At 37.9% G+C, this 24,242-nt stretch overlaps 1 long non-coding RNA gene across 2 annotated transcripts; it reads left to right on the forward strand.

Moving 5' to 3' along the window:
* The first annotated feature begins 146 nt into the window (after positions 1 to 146).
* LOC103890564 (uncharacterized) lies at positions 147 to 22,410 on the forward strand. 2 transcript variants are annotated; one of them, XR_002914825.3, is made up of 3 exons: positions 147 to 267; positions 20,724 to 20,859; positions 21,678 to 22,410. It is a non-coding gene; the product is annotated as an uncharacterized LOC103890564 (long non-coding RNA). The 2 variants fall into 2 exon arrangements; XR_654881.4 differs by having other exon boundaries at positions 165 to 267; positions 20,724 to 20,873; positions 21,678 to 21,845.
* Positions 22,411 to 24,242: the final 1,832 nt, after the last annotated feature.

Consider the following 24,242-nt stretch of genomic DNA (forward strand, 5'->3'; position numbering starts at 1 on the left):
GTTCCATATCCATTTTCTAAAACGTGTCAGGGTCCTGTCTGGAAACAGATGACTCACTCAAATTTAGCATTTTTAGGATAGTTTTATAGATGACTATTTACAAAACTGAAAACAGGATTTAGAAAAACCAAAATGGGAGGTACAATATTCCAGGGCTAGTCACAGGAAGCTGTTTGCAGGACTAAGCTGACAGGAGTTTTTATCAAAATCTGGAGAGATCCTTGTGTTAGGAGCTGCTGGAGAGGAGCTGTGGCCTTCCCTGGACTGGTAAGTCAGTTGGAGGATACCTGGCAGGGAGAAAGCCAGAGGGATGAAGAACCGACTTCCCTCTTCAGCCACCGTGACTTCCTAGCGATGCCTCCCTGGCCCACGCTGAACAGGAAATCAGAGCTGAAGTAAGCCCACTGATTTAGTTTGTGTTACCTGGACTGTCCGGGGCAGAAAGCAGATACAGTTGGGTGAAAGGTGAAGGGTGGCTATGGAAGGGCAAATGGAAGCTATCCACCATGGTACAGAAATGAAACCTGTACCTGAACCTCCCTCAGCAAAAGAACAACATATAAAAATATTACATGTAGTAATTGAAACAATATTGTTTTCCATCAGTAGTATTATAAATACAAGCTAATATATTTATGATGACATGTCATCCCTTTTGGAGGTTCCTGCAGATAAATTATCTCTAAAACTTAGGAGCAATCTCAGAAAGAAGATTATAACAAATGTTAATTCCTCATTCAAGTCAAAAAGTTAATATTATTCTTTTACCATCTATAAAGTCTAAAAAATTACCAGATTTAGACTGACTTTTCTCAAGATCAAATAATTTATTTGAAGAGTCATTCTTCATAGGAAATGTATGAAGAGTTTGTAAGTATATAGGCCCAAATGAGATAAGGGTTCCCTGAGGCAGCACATGTGGTCTGTCTTTGTTGGATGCTGGCAAATGACTTTGTCTCAGTCCTTCCAGAGGGAAGCACACAGTTCACTTCCATCAGAAAGTTAGTCTGTGGAGTATTATACTTTCCCGTATAGCAGATTCAGATTCAAGTTAATTTTAAAATAGAAAAAGTCTACATTCTGCTCTCGACAATATGTTTTTCCTATTCATAGTTTACAGGCCAGATGTTATTTTCTGAAGTGCAAGTAATGAATGCAAGAATTTTAGGAACTTCATGAGAGTATTTCAGAGTGAGGAATATAATACTTAGACAATAAAAGAGAATAACAAATTCTTATTAAAGTCATTAAAGAAGGTCACATGAAAAAATGTTCAAATTCCAGTATTTAGTCTACCAGCAATCATTTGTATTTATTTTCTCAATGTTATTTATTTTCTAAGTATTTGAGAGCACAGTCACCCTGCTATAATCTAACTATGGGTGTTTTTTTTTTGAGAAAAAATTTTGTTGTTATAATCAGAGGGAAGGTTCTGCATTCTAGTCAACTCAATGAGAGATAACACTTCAGAATGCATGACAGAAAGACCTAGAGAGAATACCACAACTGCAGGCTAGAAAAAAAGAGATAAACAAAATCTCATTATCTCCAGATAATGTGCTGTTATTATTATATTTCCAAACCCATAGACTCTGTTCCATATCAATTTTCTAAAATTGAGCAATTTTGGTAAGTTCTCTTTTTATAACATTAAGTAAAAATAGAAGCATTAATGCTAAAGTGAACCTAAATAGATGCTAATATCCCTTTTAGTGGTTCAACTTTGCAGTTCAAGAAAAATGCCTCATATTCCATCTGTGGTTAGGCATTGTGTTGGGCACATCAGAGTATAAAAATAAATGCAGCAAAATTAACCATCTGAACATACAACAACTTCTTAATGCATCTACTGTGCCAGGCACTGTGTTAAGTGTTAAAAGTATTGAGAAAGAAAAATGCAGTCTTATCCTAGGGGAACTTCAACCAATTAGGAGGCAAACAGGCAAAATGATGACATAGAGTGACAACTGAAAGTGGGATTTGCACTCAGTGTTTTGAGAGTACAAAGAAGCCCTCAATTTTGTCTGTGAGATGGCAGATCAAAGTAGCTTATTAAGAGGAGGAGAGCATAAGTATTGAAGAATGAGTTAAGCAGAGGGAGGGAATTATTCAGGGTAGAGGGTTATAAAATGTTCAGGGAACCATAGATGATTTTATACGATAAAACAAACCCTGAAGTTGAACAGTAATTCATCATGATTCTTAGACACAGTCAGAAGTTGTCAAATAACTGAATATGCCCTTCAGCAAGCTTTTTGATTTTGAAAAAGGAAAATATGCCTTAATTTTTCTTGAACAAAGACATCAACAACAATTAATGTGGAAAATCTTTGCCTGTAGGAGGAATGGGACACTTCCCCAAATTGTTTTACATCCTGTTTAGATTGGAAATGTTGTAAGAGAGAATTGATAAAAACATACAAAAAATAAACAAGTTAATATTGAGTGCAGTTGAATATAAATATTATTCAAATATAAACCTACATGGAGTTGATGTGGGGCTAAATATATAGATTTATATATGTTTCTATAATATTTAAAATAAAGTTACTTTTTTTTGAGACAGGATCTCACTCTGTCGCCCAGGCTGGAGTGCAGTGGCACGATCTTGGCTCACTGCAACCTCTGCCTCCTCCTGGGTTTAAGCGATTCTCCCACCTCAACCTCCCGAGTATCTGGGAGTACAGGCGCCCACCACCATGCCTGGCTAATTTTTGTATTTTTAGTAGAGACAGGATTTCACCATGTTAGCCAGGCTGGTCTCGAACTCCTGGCCTCAAGTGATCCACCTACCTTGGCCTCCCAAAACGCTGGGATTACAGGCATGAGCCACCGCGCCCAGCCAAAGTTGCTTTTGAATTAAAGATTTTATTATTATTGAGGCTAGTTGAAAGCAAATGGCCTAGCTATATAAATTATCATTGCATAGGGAAGTCTCATGTAGTACCATGCATTGTGTGAATATATTTACTGTTTATATATATACAAATATCTACACACATTTATGTACATATGTATATATAACCAGTAAATACACATATTATCATTTTTATCATTGCACAGAGAAGTCTCATGTAGTACCATGCATTGTGTGAATATACATTTATATTTATTTACTGTTTGTATATATACATATCTATACACATAGATTATGTACATATTATATATACGCAGTAAATATATATGTTCACTTGTATATTTTAAAAATAAAACTGGTCATCTAACAAGAGACAGATGCATCAGGATATACAGAAGGATGGAAACTTCACTTGTCTGATTGCATCTTGCTTTATACTGTATTTCAAATCCATGTAAGTACTTTACATAAGTAATAGAAGATCATATCCAAAAAACAGAATCCACAAAATTAAAAACTATCAAGTTGTGCTTTGTGCTACCGTCATGTGCCAATGACTCTGAAGAGTGCAGGTGGTAAACGGCTCCTCCCTGCTAGGGAGACCCTGCCCCTGCAGCGTGTTGCTAGTTAGAGCTACTGAATCAATTCTTAGCTGAAGACAGATCCACCCCAGGACATTTTAGTTGCACAAGTCATTGGAGTCTCTTTTCTGTATAAGTAATTTTGAGCTGAATTTCTGTCACTTCCCACTAAAATAACTTTAAATGATTCACTGAATAATAGTGGAGTCTACGTGGAGCTGACAATAACTGGAAAAAATAGAATCAATTAAGAGAGAAAGAATAGGAAGAAGGGATAAATTCAATCACAGGACAGTCGGGACAAATACACAGGTGAAAGACATGACAGTTTTTAACCAAAAGCATGTATTGCAAAGGAGTTGGATTAGAATTGTTTTAAAAAGCTACATGATTGTCAAATTTTTAGATGCAGCCTAATGCATAAAGAGATTGCATCATACAACGTGATATTTAACCATGCTTTGGATGATTAATGTTAACAATAGTGATGGATCGAAACCGTTGCATAGTGCTGGAATTTAAGTGGTAGGGATAAATTTCTCTTTATTTTTGTATGTAGATGCATATGTGTATACACACACACACACACACACACACACACACACACACACACGTCTTGGAATTCATCAAATAAAGCAGATCATTTCCAAGTAAGTCCAGCAAATGCAGGGCTATGCACTCAAAGTGAAAAAAACTACAGAATTTTTATAAAAATCAAAGTCATCGTACCATCATCATTCTCTCCCCATTTCACTGCTCTCCAACCCTGTCGTACATACAGATGCCTTAAAAATTGCAGTGAATCTTTTTTCTTGAAAAATGTCTTCATGCCATATAATCATGGCTTCCACTCAATCTTTTGGAACTATCCAATATTAATATTTTTTTTAGAAATAAATAGAAGAAACAGTAATGGAAGAGGTACTCAATAGAAAAGTCTCTTGGGGTCTAATCTGGATGGTACTGGGGAAAATGCCCAGAAGGTCTGCAAACAAATAATGGGCAATCTAGACAGTGTTGAGAATAATACAGCAGATTTTAAAAAGGAATAGCACATATAAAAAGACTTTTCCATTTAGGGTGCCAGAGTACTAACGTAAGGACTTCAAAAAATAATGGAAAGAAACCTCTACATTGAGGCTATAGCAGATTTTGTTTGATAAGAGAAGATTTAGTATATGGAAGTTGTGTTTGTCTTCTGAAGAGTAAAAATATCTCACTAAGGATATGCAATATCTTTCTACTTTCATGTGACCATTTTAAAAGGGCAGGAATATGAATTCAACTGACAAAAAATTACTTCAGTGTTTCTGGTTTATTTTAATGTGCATTTTTTCAGTAAAACCTTACAGTAATAAAGATTTTGCTGTCATCTCATGAACAAATAAGTGTATTACTTTACAGGCAAGAAAGGCAAACTAGAATAATGACCATAGCATCATTTATGGGTATATAGAAATCACGTCTTTTTTATAAAGGAGATCTCAATAAGCGGTTTGGGAAATTATATTACAAGGCATTCTGTATTGATTTATTATCTTCTAATGCTCATTTCTGCCATGCACTCAAAGCTCCAAAGCATTAAAATTGGTAACCACTGTAGTTTGATGCCAGTTCTGAAGTTCAAATGGCAAATAAATTCTCATATTAATGGTGATGGTGTGAAACTGAGAATTTATTGAAGTTATTTGTTAAACTTCAGTATGTACCTATAGCTAGTTTTCATGCGAAAAAACCTTTAGTAAGAGAGCAACTTTGAATGTTTTTCTAATACACTCATGAAATTAGTTAAATTTTGGCTTTCCTGCCTCTCTGGAGTTTTGTTAACTCATGGGGGTCTGTTCGGGGTAATAACACGTAGAGAAGTATGGACCCTAATACCAGCATGAGGCAGAATGAAGCTGTTCTCTACCACGAGAAGCAAACAAGAAGCTATGAGAGCCACATCAGACAACCATGATTCCAGTGGATCATCAAGAAAGAATATACGCAGGTGTTCCAGGCAGATTTAGCTCATAGGAACAGTTACAATATTTTATACACATTTTACAAAGGATATTCCTAAACGTTTTTTCACACTCATTTCCACATGCTGACTTCTTTAAAAGTAGAAACAGTCTGACATCCACCCAGAATTAAGACCAAGAGAGTACTGTATTAAACTAATTTAAACGTCAAAGCATGTTGTTTTTAATGCTGTGAATTCACCCAGACTCACCTTCTCAGAGCCTTCTTTGTTGAAAGAACATAATGAATAACCTTTAAGTGTTGCTTCCTGCGAGTCAGTGCCAGAACGTTCTAACTAGTAGACCAAGAAGTCTGTCAGCATTTCCATCATAAACCTGTATTATCTGGAGCTTACAAGTTGGCTGTAAAACTCAGGCAGAATCTAGGCATTGAAACCTTTCTGGAAAAGTGTTATATTTTTAGGCCGTGTAGACTACAGGGTGGTAAAAACACAGGATTTTCAGGCCCAAATATAGCAGTACTTTACACCAATTTAAACACATTAAAGTAAAACAGAAATTCTAAATTCACGGAACACAAAAAGAACACATAATTTTAGGCCACTATCCAAACCTTGTAGCCTGATTTTGTCCAAAGTCTGTCTTCCATTATGATTATACAGAAATTGTTGAAGGCATTGGTAAGTTTTCAGAAACCGATGAACAAACCTAAAAACTTGAAGTTTTATAAACTATTCGTCTTTGAAGTGTTGCATATGTTCTAAAGTGGTCATGTGAAATAGCTAAAGCTCTTTGTTATTATACCCTTAAAAGTATTTTTTGTAGAGTACTTTGCATTGTATAAAATAATTTAACATGAAGTATTTAACTCTAAAAAAAGAATCCTGTAATATTGCCCTCATTGTACAGAAGGTAAGCTTAGCACATAAATGTATTACTCAGTCATGCACAGAAGTTAAGTTCAACTCAGGTCTTCCGATTTCAAGTTCAGTCTGGTACCACTGAAAACACCCCTATCATGTCAACCCTCCTAATTTCTCATTCATACTGAATCTGCCACTCACTGTCATTATGGCCTCTGCTGCTGCGACCGCTCTCTGCTCCCACATCACTCAACCTTCTTTCTCTTTCCGCAGCTTCACAGGTTGACCTCTTTTAAATATACCTGTGGATGTCTCGTAAGCTCAGCGCAACTCACCTGGGGCAGCTTTGCTTTCCAGGGGACATTTCGCAATGTCTGGAGACATTTTTGGTTGTCACGACTTCATGTGGGAGGGTAGGGTACTGTTTGGCCAATGTCCAGTGGTAGAGACCAGGGATGCTGCTAAACAGCCTACAACACCCAGCACAGCCCTGCCCAACAAATAATTATCCAGTCCAAAATAACAACAGTGCAGAGGTTGAGAAACCCTGCTCTGGCCAGAACTCTAGATTAACAATTTAGGATTATTAACCTGCTTAATTCACTCTGGAACCCCAGGTGACACATCTTCGACTTTCTTTGGTTTCTAAACAATGGTATGAAATGTCAAATGCTACTTTGTTGTTCTAGAACTTAGATCTAACCTCACAGGAAAGCAAGAATGTGAGCTCTATGAGGATTTGGGGTCTGCTTTCTTGTTTCGTGTCTATTGTTTAGTGGCTGCCTCATAGTGGGTGCTCAAGAAGGATCAGCTGAAGCAATGGCAAGTATAGGCATACGTCTTCACTGGATTGTAGAAATATGTGCTGTCCATGGACGTGGGGAGGGGAACATCACACACCGGGGCCTGTAGGGGGTGAGAGGCTAGAGGAGGGAGAGCATTAGGAGAAATACCTAATGTAGATGATGGGTTGATGGATGCAGCAAACCACCATGGCACGTGTATACCTGTGTAACAAACCTGCATGTTCTGCAAATGTATCCCAGAACTTAAAGTATAATAAATTAATTAATTAAAATAAAGAATTAAGTGCTGTCTGTGACTGACCCCTTGGGCATTGCCGTTAGTGGCTCCTCTAAATCATTCCCTGTCCTGAGGTCCCCTCCCCTTCCTCCTCATTCCTCCTGCATCATCTAGGCCTTCCTGAAAACAAGGCCCTATAATTTCCATTATTACACTCTGTTAGCTCCATCTTCATCACTTTCAAATATGCTGAAAAATCCTCCTTCTAGAATAACTCTGCTACCAACCTTTCTTTCTGTATTTCTTTTACTGCTAAACCTCTTGAGTCTCGATTGGCTCCAATTCCTTAGCATATACAGTGAGTAAACTTTTGCAATCTGAGTGGATTTCCCAGAATGCTACAAATACTGTTCATCTGAAATTCAATCTTGATTTTCTGCTTACAAACTGAGAAAAGGCCTTTGTTCTTGGAAGTGCCCTTGACCTTGCTAGAGCCTGCAACAATTGTGATCTCCTTCATGAAATTCCTTCCCATACTTTCTAAGAGACTGCATATTTCTATCTTTTCACTTTTATACTTAAACCCCAGTTTTTATTTTTCTTAGTGGCAACTTTTCATCTTCTATCCTCCTTAACTGGATGTTTTCTAAGCCTTTGTTGTTCTCTGAGGTTATTTTTTTCTTTCTAAGTTTTCTCCCTTGGTCCCTGCATTGACTTCTCTGTGAATAACTAGAAAATCTTTGCTCCCAAGCATTCATTCCACATTTCAAATCACCAGCAGAACATGGCTGCTGTAACTTCAAACTCAACATACTTAAACAAAAACAACCATTTCTTCCCCATCCTTTTTCATGACTTGCCTCCTCATGCTCTGTAGCCCTCAGACACAGGGAGGTTCTATTTAGGGGCAGAACTGACATAAAAAGCCTTCTTTCCCTGAGCCTGCTCCATACTTAAGCCATCTCTGCCATTTTGCCAAGTTATTGACCTAAGATCCTGAAATTGATCTCTCCTAGCTACACGCAACTCTGTAGAATTAGCAATTCCACTGGCCATTCCTGTAAGTCCGCCCTTCAAAGTGACACCACCTGCTACAGAAAACAACTCTTGAGAACTGTTTCATAATGGTAATTGGCAACACTCACGTGGACATGCTTATCCATACTAACTTATTAATACCACCATCCTATGGGGTAGGTTCTACTCCCATACACAGTTGTTGCAGATAAGGATCCAAGGCAGCATGGCTTAAGTAACTCATTTAATGTTACACTGCTAATGAGGTAGCCAGGATTTGAAGAAAGCTGTGTGGCTCCGGTGTCCATGCTTTTATCCACTATGCTCTATCTCTTCCTTACTGCAGGGCACATATGAAAATGGTGATTGGGTGGACATTTTCACATATGAAAATGAAAGTGTGATTGGGTGGACAGTGTAGAACAAAGAGCCATGCAATTTTAAAGGTGAGTTCAGAGGGTTGAATAGCACCCCTCAAAATGATATGTCCAAGTTCTAGCCTCCAGAATCTGTGAAGATGACATTATTTGGAAGAAGGATCTTTTCCGATGTGGTTAGCTTAAGGATCTCCAGATGACCTCATCCTGGATTTAGAGTGAGCCCGAAGTCCAATTATTGGTGTCCAAATAAGAAGAGAGGAGGAAGCTGACAAAGAAAAGGTGACGTGAAGTTGTTGTTAGAGACTGGAGTGATGTGTCAATAAGCCAATGCATACCGAGGATTGCTGACAATGCCAACACCTGGGAGAGAGGCAGGAACAGGTTCTCCCTCAGAAGTTTCAGAGGGAATCAACTCTGCTGACCCCTGGAATTTAGACTTTGGGCCTGCTGCATAGTGAAATGATAAAGCTCCATTGATTATGGTGCCAACTTTGTGTGGACTTGTTAGGGCACCCCTGGGAAACAAATGCAATGGGAGAGATTACTGTGAGCTGGAGCAGGGAGTCCAATAATGGAGCCCTCAGGCAAGTGGCAAATCTCTAATGAAATGCATCTCACCAACAGACTGCTGCCAAAGACTAAATTTTCTTTTATTTTTTCTAACATTATTTTTGTTATTATACTTTCAGTTCTGGGATACATGTGCAGAATGTGCAGGTTTCTTACATAGGTATACAAGTGCCATGGTGGTTTCCTGCATCCATCAACCCATCATCTACATTAGATATTTTTGCTATCCCTCCCCTAGCCCCCCACCCCACAACAGGTCCCAGTGTGTGATGTTCCCCTCCCTGTGTCCATGGGTTCTCATTGTTCAACACTCACTTATGAGAACATGCAGTGTTTGATTTTCTGTTCCTGTGTTAGTTTGCTGAGAGTGATGGTTTCCAGCTTCATCCATGTCCCTGCAAAGGACATGAATTCATCCTTCTTTATGGCTGCATAGTATTCCATGGTGTATATGTGCCACATTTTCTTTATTCATTCTACCACCCATGGCCATTTGGGTTGGTTCCAAGTCTTTGCTATTGTGAACAGTGCTGCAATAAACATACCTGTGCATGTGACTTTATAGTAGAATGATTTATAATCCTTTGGGTATATACCCAGTAATGGGAATCCTGGGTCAAATGGTATTTTTGGTTCTAGATCCTGGAGGAATCACCACACTGTCTTCCACAATGGTTGAACTAATTTACATTCCCACCAACAGTGTAAAATTGTTCCTATTTCTCCACATCATATCCAGCATCTGTTGTTTCCTGACATTTTAATGATCACCATTCTAACTGGCGTGAGATGGTATCTCATTGTGGTTTTGATTTGCATTTCTCTAATGACCACTGATGATGAGCTTTTTTTTTCATATGTTTGTTGGCTGTCTCCTTTTGAGAAGTGTCTATTCATATCCTTCACCCACTTTTTGATGGGGTTGTTTTTTTCCTGTAACTTTGTTTAAGTTCTTTCTAGATTCTGGATATTAGCCCTTTGTCAGATTGATAGATTGCAAAAATTTTCTCCCATACTCTAGGTTGCTTGTTCACTTTGATGATAGTTTCTTTTGCTGTGCAGATGCTCTTCAGTTTAATTAGATCCCCTTTGTCAATTTTGGATTTTGTTGCCATTGCTTTTGGTGTTTTAGTCATGAAGTCTTTGCCCATGCCTATGTCCTGAATGGTATTGCCTAGGTTTTCTCCTAGAGTGTTTATGGTTTTAGGTCTTACATTTAAGTTTTTAATCCATCTTGAGTTAATTTTTGTATAAGGTGTAAGGAAGGGGTCCAGTTTCAGTTTTCTGCATATGGCTAGCCGGTTTTCCCGACACCATTTATTAAATAGGGAATCATTTCCCCATTTCTTGTTTTTGCCAGGTTTGTTGGAGATCCTATGGTTGTAGATGTGTGGCCTTATTTCTGAGGCCTCTGTTGTGTTCCTTGGGTCTATATATCTGTTTTGGTACCATAATACTATGATGTTTTGGTTACTGTAGCCTTGTAGTATAGTTTGAAGTCAGGTAGCATGATGCCTCCAGCTTTCTTCAATTTGCTTAGGATTGTCTTGGCTATACGGGCTCTTTTTTTAGCTCCATATGAAATTTAAAGTAGTTTTTTCTAATTCTGTGAAGAAAGTCAATGTTAGCTTGCTGGGGATGGCATTGAATCTATAAATTACCTTGGGCAGTATGGCCATTTTCACGATATTCATTCTTCCTATCCATGAGCATGGAAGGTTTTTCCATTTGTTTGTGTCCTCTCTTATTTCCTTGAGCAGTGGTTTGTAGTTCTCCTTGAAGAGGTCCTTCATATCCCTTGTAAGGGATATGCACTGTGTCTGAGAGATTGTTTTTTGTGATTTACAATTGTTTGCATTTGCTTAGGAGTGTTTTACTTCCAATTATGTGGCTAATTTTAGAATAAATGTGATGTGGAGCTGAGAAGAACGTATATTCTGTTGATTTGGGGTGGACAGTTCTGTGGATGTCTATTAGTTCCGCTTGGTCCAGAGGTGAGTTCAAGTCCTGAGTATCCTTGTTAGTTTTCTGTCTCATTTATCTGTCTAATATTGACAGTATTCCTAGTTATTTTATTCTCTTTGTAGCAATTGTGAATGGGAATTCACTCATGATTTGGCTCTCTGTTTGTTTATTATTGGTGTATAGGAATGCTTGTGATTTTAGCACATTGATTTTGTATCCTAAGACCTTGCTGAAGTTGCTTATTAGCTTAAGGAGATTTTGGACTGAGACGATGGGGTTTTCTAAATATACAATCATGTCATCTGCAAACAGAAAATTTGACTTTCTCTCTTTCTACTTGAATCCCCTTTATTTCTTTATCTTGCCTGATTACCCTGGTCAGAACTTCCAATTCTATGTTGAATAGGAGTGGTGAGAGAGGGCATCCTTGTTTGTACCAGTTTTCAAAGGGAATGATTCCAGCTTTTGCCATTCAGTATAATATTGGCTGTGGGTTTGTCATAAATGGCTCTTATTATTTTGAGATACATTCCATTAATACCTAGTTTATTGAGAATTTTCACCATGAAGTGGTGTTGAATTTCATGAAGGGCGTTTTCTGCATCTATTGAGATAATCATGTGGTTGTTGTCATTGGTTCCGTTTATGTGATGGATTACGTTTATTGATTTGCATATGTTGAGCCAGTCTTGCATCCCAGGGATGAAGCCTACTTGATCGTGGTGGATAAGCTTTTTGATGTACTGCTGGATTCGGTTTGCCAGTATTTTATTGAGGATTTTCACATCAATATTCATCAGGGATATTGGCCTGAAATTTTCTTTTGTGTGTGTGTGTCTCTGCCAGGTTGTGGTATCAAGATGATGATGGCTTCATAAAATGAGTTAGGGAGGAGTCCCTCTTTTTCTATTGTTTGGAATAGTTTCAGAAGGAATGGTACCAGCTCCTTTTTGTACCTCTGGTAGACTTTGACTGTGAATCCATCTGGTCCTGGACTTTTTTTGGTTGGCAGGCTATTAATTACTGTCTAAATTCAGAACTTGTTATTGGTCTATTCAGGGATTTGATCGACTTCTTCCTAGTTTAGTCTTGGGAGTTTTTATGTGTCCAGGAACTTATCCATTTCTTTTAGATTTTCTAGTTTATTTGCATAGAGATGTTTATAGTATTCCCTGGCAGTAGCTTTGTATTTCTGTGGGATCAGTGGTGATATCCCCTTTATCATTTCTTATTGTGTCTATTTGATTCTTCTCTTCTTCTTTATTAATCTGGGTAGCAGTCTATCTATTTTGTTAATCTTTTCAAAAAACCAACTCCTGGATTCATTGATTTTTTTCAAGGGTTGTTCATGTCTATCTCCTTCAGTTCTGCTCTGATCTTAGTTATTTCTTATCTTCTGCTAGCTTTTGAGTTTGTTTGCTCTTACTTCTCTAGTTCTTTTCATTGTGAAGTTACGGTGTTGATTTTAGATCTTTCCTGCTTTCTCCTGTGGGCATTTAGTGCTATACATTTCCCTCTAAACACTGCTTTAGCTGTGTTCCAGAGATTCTGGTACATTGTGTCTTTATTCTCATTGATTTCAAAGAACTTATTTATTTCTACCTTAATTTTACTAAGGTTGAAATTTAAGTTATTTACCCAGCAGTCTTTCAGGAGCAGTTTGTTTAGTATCCATGTACTTGTGTGGTTTTGAGTGGGTTTCTTAATCCTGAGTTCCAATTTGATTGTACTGTGTCTGAGAGATTGTTTGTTGTGATTTACAATTGTTTGCATTTGCTTAGGAGTGTTTTACTTCCAATTATGTGGCCAATTTTAGAATAAGTGTGATGTGAAGCTGAGAAGAATGTATATTCTGTTGATTTGGGGTGGACAGTTCTGTAGATGTCTATTAGTTCCGCTTGGTCCAGAGGTGAGTTCAAGCCCTGAGTATCCTTGTTAATTTTCTGTCTCATTTATCTGTCTAACATTGACAGTGGGGTGTTGAAAATCTCCCACTACTATTGTGTGGGAGTCTAAGTATCTTTGTAGGTCTCTAAGAACTTCCTTTATGAATCTGGGTGCTCCTGTATTGGGTGCATATATATTTAAGATAATTAGCCCTTCTTGTTGCATTGATCCCTTTACCATTATGTAATGCCCTTCCTTGTCTTTTTTGATCTTTGTTAGTTTAAAGTCTGCTTTATCAGAGACTAGGATTGCAACTCCTCCTCTTTTTTTGCTTTCCATTTGCTTGGTAAATATTTCTCCATCCCTTTATTTTGAGCCTATGTTTGTCCTTGCACGTGAGATGGGTCTCCTGAATACAGCACACCAATGGGTCTTGACTCTTTATCCAATTTACCAGCCTGTGTCTTTTAGTTGGGGCATTTAGCCCATTTATATTTAAGGTTAATATTGTTATGTGTGAATTTGATCCTGTCATTATGATGCTAGCTGGTTATTTTGCCCATTAGTTGGTGGAGTTTCTTCATAGTGTCAATGGTCTATACAATTTGGTATGTTTTTGCCATGGCTGGTACTGCTTGTTCCTTTCCATATTTAGTGCTTCTTTCAGGAGCTCTTGTAAGGCAGGCCTGGTTGTGACAAAATCTCTCAGCATTTGCTGTCTGTAAAGGATTCTGTTTCTCCTTCACGTATGAAGCTTAGTTTGGTTGGATATGAAATTCCGGGTTGAAAATTCTTTTCTTTAACAATGTTGAATATTGGCCCCCACTCTCTTCTGGTTTGTAGGGTTTCTGCAGTGAGATCTGCTGTTAGTGTGATGGGCTTCCCTTTGTGGGTAACCCAACCTTTCTCTCTGGCTGCCCTTAACATTTTTTCCTTCATTTCAACCTTGGTGAATCTGACAATTACGTGTCTTGGGGTTGCTCTTCTCGAGGAGTATCTTTGTGGTGTTCTCTGTATTTCCTGAATTTGAATGTTGGCCTGCCTTGCTAGGTTGGGGATGTTCTCCTGGATAATACCGTGAAGAGTATTTTCCAACTTGGTTCTATTCTCCCCATCACTTTCAGGTACAAACATAGGTTTGGTCTTTTCACATAGTCCCATATTTCTCGGAGGCTTTGTTCATTTCTTTTCATTCTTTTTTCTCTAATGTTGCCCTCACACATCATTTCATTAAGTTGATCTTCAATCTCTGATATCCTTTCTTCTGCTTGATCAATTCAGCTATTGATACTTGTGTATGCTTCACAAAGCTCTTGTGCTGTGTTTTTCAGCTCCATCAGGTCATTTATGTTCTTCTCTAAACTGGTTTTTCTAGTTAGCAATTCATCTAAACTTTTTCCATGTTCTTAGCTTCCTTGCTTTGGGTTAGAACATGCTCCTTTAGCTCAGAGGAGTTTGTTATCATGCATCTTCTGAAGCCTATATCTGTCAGTTTGTCAAAGTCGTTCTCCATCCAGTTTTGTGGCCTTGCTGGCGAGGAGCTATGATCCTTTGGAGGAGAAGAGTTGTTTCGGTTTTTGGAATTTTCAGCCTTTTTGCTCTGGTTTTTCCTTATCTTCACGGATTTATCTGCCTTTGGTCTTTGATGTTGGTGACACTCAATTGGGGTTTCTGTGTGGATGCCCTTTTTGTTGATGTTGATGCTATTGCCTTCTGTTTGTTCGTTTTCCTTCTAACAGTCAGGCCATCTGCTGCAGGTCAGCTGGAATTTGCTGGAGGTCCACTCCAGACCCTGTTTGCCTGGGTGTCACCAGTGGAGGCTGCAGAATAGCAAAGATGGCTGCCTGTTCCTTCCTCTGGAAGCTTCATCCCAGAGGGGCACCTGCCAGATGCCAGCTGGAGCTCTCCTATATAAGGTGTCTGTCAATCCCTGCTGGGGGGTGTCTCCCAGTTAGGAGGCACGGGGGTCAGGGACCCACTTGAGGAGGCAGTGAGTCCCTTAGCAGAGCTCAAGAGCTGTGCTAGGAGATCCACTGCTCTCTTCAGAGGCAGCAGGCAGGAACATTTAAGTTTGGTGAAGCTGCACCCACAGCCGTCCCTTCCCCCAGGTGCTGTATCTCAGGGAGATGGGAGTTTTATCTATAAGCCCCTGAATCGTGCTGCTACTTTTCTTTCAGAGATGCTCTGCCCAGAGAGAAGGAATCTAGGGAGGCAGTCTGGCTACAGCAGCTTTGCTGAGCTGTGGTGGGCTCTGCCCAGTCTGAACTTCCCAGTGGCTCTGATTTCACTGTGAAGGGAAAACCACCTACTCAAGCCTCAGTAATGGTGGACACCCCACCCCCGACCAAGCTTGAGCGTCCCAGGTCGACTTCAGACTGCTGTGTTGGCAGCGAGAATTTCAAGCCAGTGGATTTTGGCTTGCTGGCCTCCATGGGGGCGGGATCCGCTGAGCTAGACCACTTGGCTCCCTGGCTTCAGCTACCTTTTTGGGGGAGTGAACAGTTCTGTCTCGCTGGTGTTCCAGGTGCCACTGGGGTATGAAGAAAAACTCCTGCAGCTAGCTGGGAGTCTGCCCAAACTGCTGCCCGGTTTTGTGCTTGAAACCCAGGGCCCTGGTGGTGTAAGGCCTGGTGGTGTAGGGTCTGCGGGTTGCAAAGACCGTGGGAAAAGCGTAGTATCTGGGCCTAATGCACCATCCCTCAGGGCACAGTCCCTCATGGCTTCCCTTGGCTGGGGGAGGGACTTCTCTGACCCCTTGCACTTCCTGGATGAGGCGACACCCCACCCTGTTTTGGCTTGCCCTCCATGTGCTGCATGCACTGTCTAACCAGTCCCAGTGAGATGAGCCAGATACCTCAGTTGGAAATGCAGAAATCACCCACCTTCTGCATTGATCTCACTGGGAACTGCAGACTGAAGCTGTTCCTATTTGGCCACCTTGCCAGCCCGTCTTGAATAAGTTTTCTTATCTTTGCATGTATATCCGATAAGCTAGATTTAGTGGTCAATAGTGATTTTTGGAATGAATGAATAAATAATAAGGATTGCTTTTTTTTTTTTACTGCACTATAAATGTGTAGAAGTCATGTAATTTAAAATTTATTTGTGTTAAAATGTTGGGTAAAATATTTTTACTCTACTTTAAATATCTAAGTTATTGAATATAACTGGCTGCATTTATTTTATTAAAACTTACAAAATAATTTTTATAACTATACAAATTATAGGATCATCTACATATTGTGCCTATTAAAATTTTACTTAAATATGATTTTAGTTTTTTATAGACAGAATTATAAAGAATGCTTCAAAATCCTAATCATTTGGAACTAAAATTATGTCTGGTGTCTTGAAATCTAGATTTACATCTGTGTTAAAGATACTGGTTATTTCCTCAAGTCAAATCATAGAATTGAGAGGTAGAGTTGAATGCAGTTTTAATAAATATGCATTGGTTCCTATGTGGTTATTCTTGCTATAGTAGTACACTAACACTCTACAAAAATCTGTTTTACAAAAAGAAACCTTTGGAAGTAATACTTATATAAATTAATGAAAAAATGAATGAACATATGTAATGTAATAAACATTAAATGATTGATCAGTGGAGATCCTGGATTCTAAGACAATGAAAATATTAAACAGTTTTCTCAGGAAAAACATTTTGGGACAACTATATACATTTATTTATTTATTTATTTATTTATTTATTTATTTATTTCCCTCCCTATTATTTCAGGGGCTATATCGTAAAGAAGAAATAAAACTTGAAAATAAATGTACATTGACTAAGAATTTAACTGTTGAAACTCAAACACCTATATCTTTCATATATATGTACATATGTGAAATATATAGCTCTGACAGATATATGCACACACACATACACACATACATATATAGTGGCTAAAGATACCTTTATTTCAGATATATATTTTTTCATATATCTTTCATAAATATTATTGACATATATATTTCATATATATATGTACATATATTCACATACACATAGCCCTGATATATCTTAGCACATACATTTATTATTATCTTACTTTGGAAATATTGGAAATAAAGTATTAGGTGTTTTTTAGCACATGTAGAATTCAGCTAAAAGCAAAAGCAATGGAAATATTTTCAAGGACAAATTTACTAAGTATCATAGCAATGCCACTTATTTCCATATAACAAAAAGTATTATTTATACATTTACTATTTGGGTTAATTAAATTTTTTGCCCTGATGAAGATCTGAAGCAATTTCAGCATAGAATTTTTAGAATGGAAAGGAACCATGAAAAGCTGATATGTATAAACAAAGAAGCTTGCTAATTCTAGACGCTTTCATATTTAGATATTGTGTTGTATCTGTGCCTCTGTACAAGATACCCAATCTTTCTTTTTTTTTTTTTTTGAGATGGAGTCTCCCTCTGTTGCCCAGTCTGGAGTGCAGTGGCTCAATCTCTGCTCACTGCAACCTCTGCCTCCCAGGTTCAAGTGATTCTCCTGCCTCAGCCTCCTGAGTAGCTGGGATTACAAGCGTGTGCCACCATGCCTGGCTAATTTTTTTTTTGTATTTTTAGCAGAGACAGGGTTTCAGCATGTTGGTCAGGCTGGTCTCCAACTCCTGACCTCGTGATCCTCCTACCTCAGCCTCCCAAAGTGCTGGGATTACAGGCGTGAGCCACCATGCCTGGCCGATACCCAACCTTTCAAAGCCTGGATTTCCATACACAAAATATACCTAAAGATGCCTACTGTATTTGGTGGGGAAGTCAATGTGAAAATTAGTGTAAATGCTACACAGTAGATAGAGGTTGATGGCCTCTTGGTCTTTTCATAATCATTATCACAGGAAACACAATGCTTATGTTGCTTTACCTAATTCTACTTGTTCCATACAAGAAAATTAGAGCTGGTCACTGGATTAAATCGTTTGTTACCTTCCTATTCTAAGTATCCTTAAAAGAATAGGAAGGTAACAAACACAATTTAATAGATATATAGATAACATCTATAAGACATATCTTTAATAGACATGTAGATAACATCTCTAAGAGATCTGGCAGCTTCTCTTCTAAGTAATTAACCTGCACAATATGGTTTACCTAGACAATATAACATTTTTTGAGTATGGGGAGATTTGAAGCACAAGACTTGATGGGTATGAGCTTATAAGTACTATTATTCTATTGAATATTGTTTTTTGGTGTGAAGTAAAATGTTAATTGAATTGGGAATGGTTTTGGTAATAAAAAGATGCTTCTGAAAGAACATTATGAAATTTGATTGATTCACTAAGCTTGGTGTTAAGTACTTGCATCAATGCTTTTAGCTTTTAAAATAAATTGTATCAATTATTGCTTAAATTTAACATTGATGAAAAACATTTCTAGCCCCTGGTTACCATTAATGTCTATATAGTTAACAAAGACTTGGGGAGTTAGCTGCACCGTTATGTGAAGGCTCTTTAAATTAGGTTTACTATAATGAACACACACACAACATACACAAGTTATTTCTACAGCTCTGAAAATCGGAAAAGGAAATGGAAGTTGTTTAGGGTCACTGTCAGTTCTGTCTAAGCCTAGATTCCTTTTCTGTAAAATGGGGATGATAATCATGATATGCCCCTTTGTGTTCATTTTTAGAACAATTGAATAAATGATCAATAAATTTTAGCAATGATTATTATTATACACACAAGGGCACTGTGCTATCCTCTATAAAACTGTAGGATGGATGAGATGTAATAATTATCCTTGCATAAGTTTCCTATTGCTGCTGAAACAGATTACCACAAATGTAGGGGCTTAGAACACTAATTTATTATCTTACAGTTTTGTATCTCAAAAGTCTGTTGCTGGTCTCACGAGGCTAACGTCAAGGTCTATATGGCGGAGTTCTTTTCAGGAGCCTCGCCAAGAGAATCTGTTTCCTTGCTCATTGAGGTTGTTGGCAGAATTAATTTATCTGCAGTGGCAGGATTTAGATTCCTGTGTTCTTGCTGGCTGTAAACTCTGGGTCATTATTAACTTCCTGAGGCTGCCACATTTCTGGCTTTCTGATTTCTTCCTCTATCTTCAAAATCAGCAATGATGGATGGAGTCTCCCTCATGTCAAATCTCCCTGACCCACCAGTCAAAGTTCTTAGCTGTTAAGAATTCATGTGATTACAGTGGACCCACCTGTGATAATCCAGGATCCTCTCCCCATCGGAAGGGTGGTACCATCTGCAAAGGGCCATCTGCAAAGTCCCTTTTACTGTGTGACATAACACATTCACGGATCCCAGTAACTGGGCCATAACCTCTTTGGGAGAAGCATTATCCTGACTACCACAAACCCCAACCTTTTATATATCTGGGAAAGTAAATAAAACAATATATAAATAACAGCCACATAAGGCCGAATGTGCATCTTGCTTTAAGAAACTACAAATTCATTGTTCAATATCTAATTAGAAGGGAGTAATATAACTCTTCCTTTTATCATATATCATTATAAAGCTTTTATACTAGGATCTTCCACTGTATAAGGGATTGTTTTCTCTTATCTTGGTCTCCTTGTTCCTCATCGATTGTTGTTCCTGCAGCAATTACCGAGCAGTGAAGATGAAGTGGAATGGCCACTTTACAGCAGGGAAGCCGTTTCCCATACTCAGGAAGTACAACTCCTAACCTGGTGGGCTTGGGCATCCTAGGTATTTGTTCAGATAATCAACTTTAAGGCTTTTAAAAACATGTTATTTTGTGAAATATTTGTATAGAAATGCTCCTGTTCCTTCTTTATTTACCCTTAAGAGATTATGATCAGAGGTTAGTTATGTGACATTGGTTCTCTCCTCTGTGGCTGAATTCTTGAGAACATTGCCAATATTAGCAGACCGTACTGTATTTCTCATATCTTATTTATTTTTTTCCTTTTCATATCTCTGTCATTATCATCTGATGCCCTTCATCATAACCTAATTCTATTCTTCAACTCAATCACTGCAGAATGGTGTTTTTTTCCTTGATCTTTATCTAGCTGTACAGAGTTTTTCATTCTTTACGTATAAAAATATTTCCTCCCACTACTTGAGTATTCTACTTCTAGACCTTCCCAATTTAAGCACCTATATGTATCTTCATCTCTTCCTTTCTGATGGAGTTTCACAGAAAAAAAAAATAGTAAAAAATTCTGACCTAGGTTAATAGCTAGTTGGTTTCATATGAGCAAAACGACAGCTTGTAAAGTGCTAAGCTTCTGTCCTAAAAAAGACATGAAGCACTTCTTTTAGCATAACATAAGATAAAGCCAAGGTAAAATACAACACTGTAGAATAGGATTTAACGAATTAATAAAAAAGAAAGAGTAAGTCATACAGACAGAGGACATAAGGAATGGTGTGTGAATACATGGGCTTGGGAATCAGACAACTTGAGCTTGTACACCAGCTCTACCACCGGCTACTTGTTGAGCCTGGACAGGTAACTTAGTGCAAAGCACAGATTTCCTTATAGGATAAAAGGCTATAAAAATATCCATCTTGGATAGTAGTCATGAAGAGATGATATACATAAAAACTTGGCATATGCTAATTGCTTAATAACTGAGAGTTTAATATTTGCTCAGACATCATCTAAAAGGACTGGACCTACGTCTGCAGTTAACTGCACAATGGAAGAAACGGCCTCTCCTGGGCAGCCTCATGGGTGGGGTGAAGAGACAAAGCTTGGGAGTGTAGCCTGTTGAGCACATCTGCTCAGAGGTAACATTTAAGCAGTAAGTCTTGTGTTTTAAATCATGTTATCAGCCTACATGCATTATCTCTTTTAGTCATCAACATAACTCTGTAATATAAATACTGTAAAATATTTTATAGAGGAGAAAAAACTCCTGTGTAATAAGGAGAGAGATAACTTGTCCTAGTACACACTGCTAGTTGGAAATAAACCAAACAAATGAACCCAAGTTTTGCCCCCAGAACCTATATATTCATATTTCAAACTAAACTACCATCTTTCCTGGAAAGCAACCTCTTCTCCAGACATCTCTATTTCTCTCAATAGAATGAACTTCTTAGCAATTTATTTTTTAAAGTTAAATGTCATAAAATAGGCATATGTTGTAGATGTAACCAAATTGAAGTAGCATGTTTATCTATTAGAGCACAACTTCAAAAATGGAGAGATTTAAACAGCTGTTTCATCAGCTCTTGGCAGGGCTCAGCTGCGTGCCTCTTCTGCTGCTCACACGTGTAGTTTCTCATGCAGTTACCATCAGACTGAGCTGAAGCTGCCATGGCTCCAGGTCTAACTCCCTCATGTTCCTCCCAGGGGCTTCACTCTATGTTGTTGTTTTAAATAATCTTTATTTTTTAAGAACAGTTTTTGATATACGGAAAACTTGGGCAATACTACAGAGGGTTCACACATACCCCACACCCAGTTTTCTCTGTTACTAACATCTTATATCAGTGGTGTACAAGTGTTACAATTAATATGCCCATATTGATGCATTGTTATTAACTAATGTCCAGATTTTCTTCAGTTTTTTTTTAATTTTTTTTTTTTTTTTTTTTTTTAGGTTTTACAAAATGTCCTTTTCTGTTCCAAGTTCTCATCTGGATACCATGTCACATTTAGTTGTCATGTCTCCTTGGGCTCCTCTTGGCTGTGACAACTGTGGCCTTGCTCTTTATGTGTTGTCTTATCCTCCAGGACCACACACACACACACACACACACACACACACACACACGGTAGTTTGGATTTCTTACTTACTGGCCAAAGGCTCTGAGATGAGGGAAGGAGAAGCTGTCATATTCTAAGGCCTGGGCTCCAAAATCCCAGAACAGCAATTCCTCTGCTTCATCTTGGTCCAACCAGTCACAGGCCCAGCCTAGATTCAAAGGGAAAGACATAAGTCCCAGGTCTTGATGGGCAGAGAGGCCTGTGTGTGCAGGAAGCATGAGCAGAACAGTGAGATTGTCAAGGGTCATTTTAGGGTCAAGCCACACTCAGATGTCCGGAAAATACCACGATTTGTTTAGTTGATTTTAAGCAGAGAATGACGAAATCATTATGAAAAATTGAGAACAAAATGGCATATTGATATTGAATCCAAATTCCTTTTAAGCTATATACCTCCAAATCAGTGGTTGCCATAGGGTATCACATTGTAACACAAATACCTATTTCTCATGCAATTGAATCACTCATAAAAATGTTTAATGTGCCATGTAATAAATGCAGTAATTTGTTTTCTTTAGTAAATATAACCAATGTGTATATTTAAAATAAAATTAGTCTTCCATTGCAATAGAATTCGGAACTGTGGTTTTTTTTTTTTTAAGTTTAGGTTGTCTCCAAGCATAAAAATGGAAATACTGATCCTGTGACAACACAGCCTGAATTTTCTGCTTTGCAGATGCCAGATTTATTTTTAAATGGTGTGAATCAAATCTGTGCTGAGAGGCCAACTTCAAAATATAAAAGAAAAATTGGCAATGGGAGGATTGTGCTGGTTTGGCTGAAATGAAGTGCTCTATGGCATTTCATTCTAGTGGAGCGTCTGACTGTGAAAATCTTTCCAATTGTAATTTTCTTTGGCTTGCCAAAAGAGGATTATGAACTAAAGTCAGTGTTGCAGGAAATGTCACCTGTCCTTTGAAAGAAAATAATAAATCAAAATGGCTTTTGTTCATCAGGTTTAAAATGAAAAAAAAAAAAGTTGATCCACCTTGGAGTCTTCTCTCATTTCTTGACAAGGCAGTTAAATAAATAAAACAGAAATTTTTGTAACTGTTACTTCTTGCTCATCTCAAAAGGGGAAAAGGGAAAGCTTCATTCAATACATATTCAAAAAGAGAAAATAGAAGAGCAGAGACAGAGACAGAAAGAGAAATGAGATGAAGAGTGAAACAAGACCCTGGTAGAGGTCCTCAAGTCAGATGTTAAGAAAGGTATCTTCAAATTATAGTTTGTTTCTTTGATAGATACCATATTACAAATTCAAAAATGTGAGGTAAATAAAAACAAAAGAAAAAGAATAGATGACTATTCCTGAAAAATTCTAAGTGCTTGTATATTTTGCTTTAAGCAAATAAAGACAAAATTATCAAACAAATATAACAGAGCTTGAAATTATCTGAATTCTTTTGCCTTGACAATTTTTTTCAGTTATTTTAGCAATAAACATTGCCTGTGATGAGTACATACCACTTCAGAGACAGAAAGTGATGTTTCTGGCTTATTGTATGGACATCATGGCCATGCTGACACCATTTCTTTAAAAAAGTAATTGTTACTGCTACTTTGCATGTATTAATCTGAAAATATGGAAGAGCATTTTAATAGTTGATGCCACCACCATTAACTCCATTTCTTGTTGCTGTTGTTATAATCATGTACTAATGATAACATCTGGAATGTTAATGTGGTGACAAATTTAGAAATAGCCATAGATTGCAAAGCTGGAAAATAATGGCTTACGACATTTGCTCTCTAATGTTGCAATGATATGATTTCAGATGTGTAATAAGCCCATATGTCAAAGAAGCCAATAAGCCCATCATAAAAGCTATATAGAATTTTGATAGAGCATTATATCATCACTGTGCATTTTCTAGTATGGTTTGGTTTGGTATAGTACAGGCAAATTTTAAAGTGTGGTTTTAAAATTAAGAAATATTACGGCCAGGTGTGGTGGCTCACGCCTGTAATCCCAGCACTTTGGGAGGCAGAGGCGGACGGATCACGAGGTCAGGAGATCAAGACCATCCTGGCTAACACGGTGAAACCCTGTCTCTACTAAAAATACAAAAAACTAGCCGAGCGTGGTGGCGGGCGCCTGTAGTCCCAGCTACTCGGGAGGCTGAGGCAGGAGAATAGCGTGAACCTGGGAAGTGGAGCTTGCAGTGACCAGAGATCTCGCCACTGCACTCTAGCATGGGCAACAGAGTGAGACTCTGTCTCAAAAAAAAGAAAAGAAAAGAAAAAAAGAAATATTGCATATTAATTGATTTTACTTATTGATTTTAACTGTATAAAACTATAAGTCAAATATAACTGAAAATTTTCATGTGAGCAATGTAGAAACAGAAAACAAACATTCTCTTTTTTTATCAAGCCAGGTTTAATATGATGACTC

Source organism: Pongo abelii, chromosome 3 (assembly GCF_028885655.2).
Source record: "Pongo abelii isolate AG06213 chromosome 3, NHGRI_mPonAbe1-v2.0_pri, whole genome shotgun sequence".
NCBI classification, from domain to species: Eukaryota; Metazoa; Chordata; class Mammalia; order Primates; family Hominidae; genus Pongo; species Pongo abelii.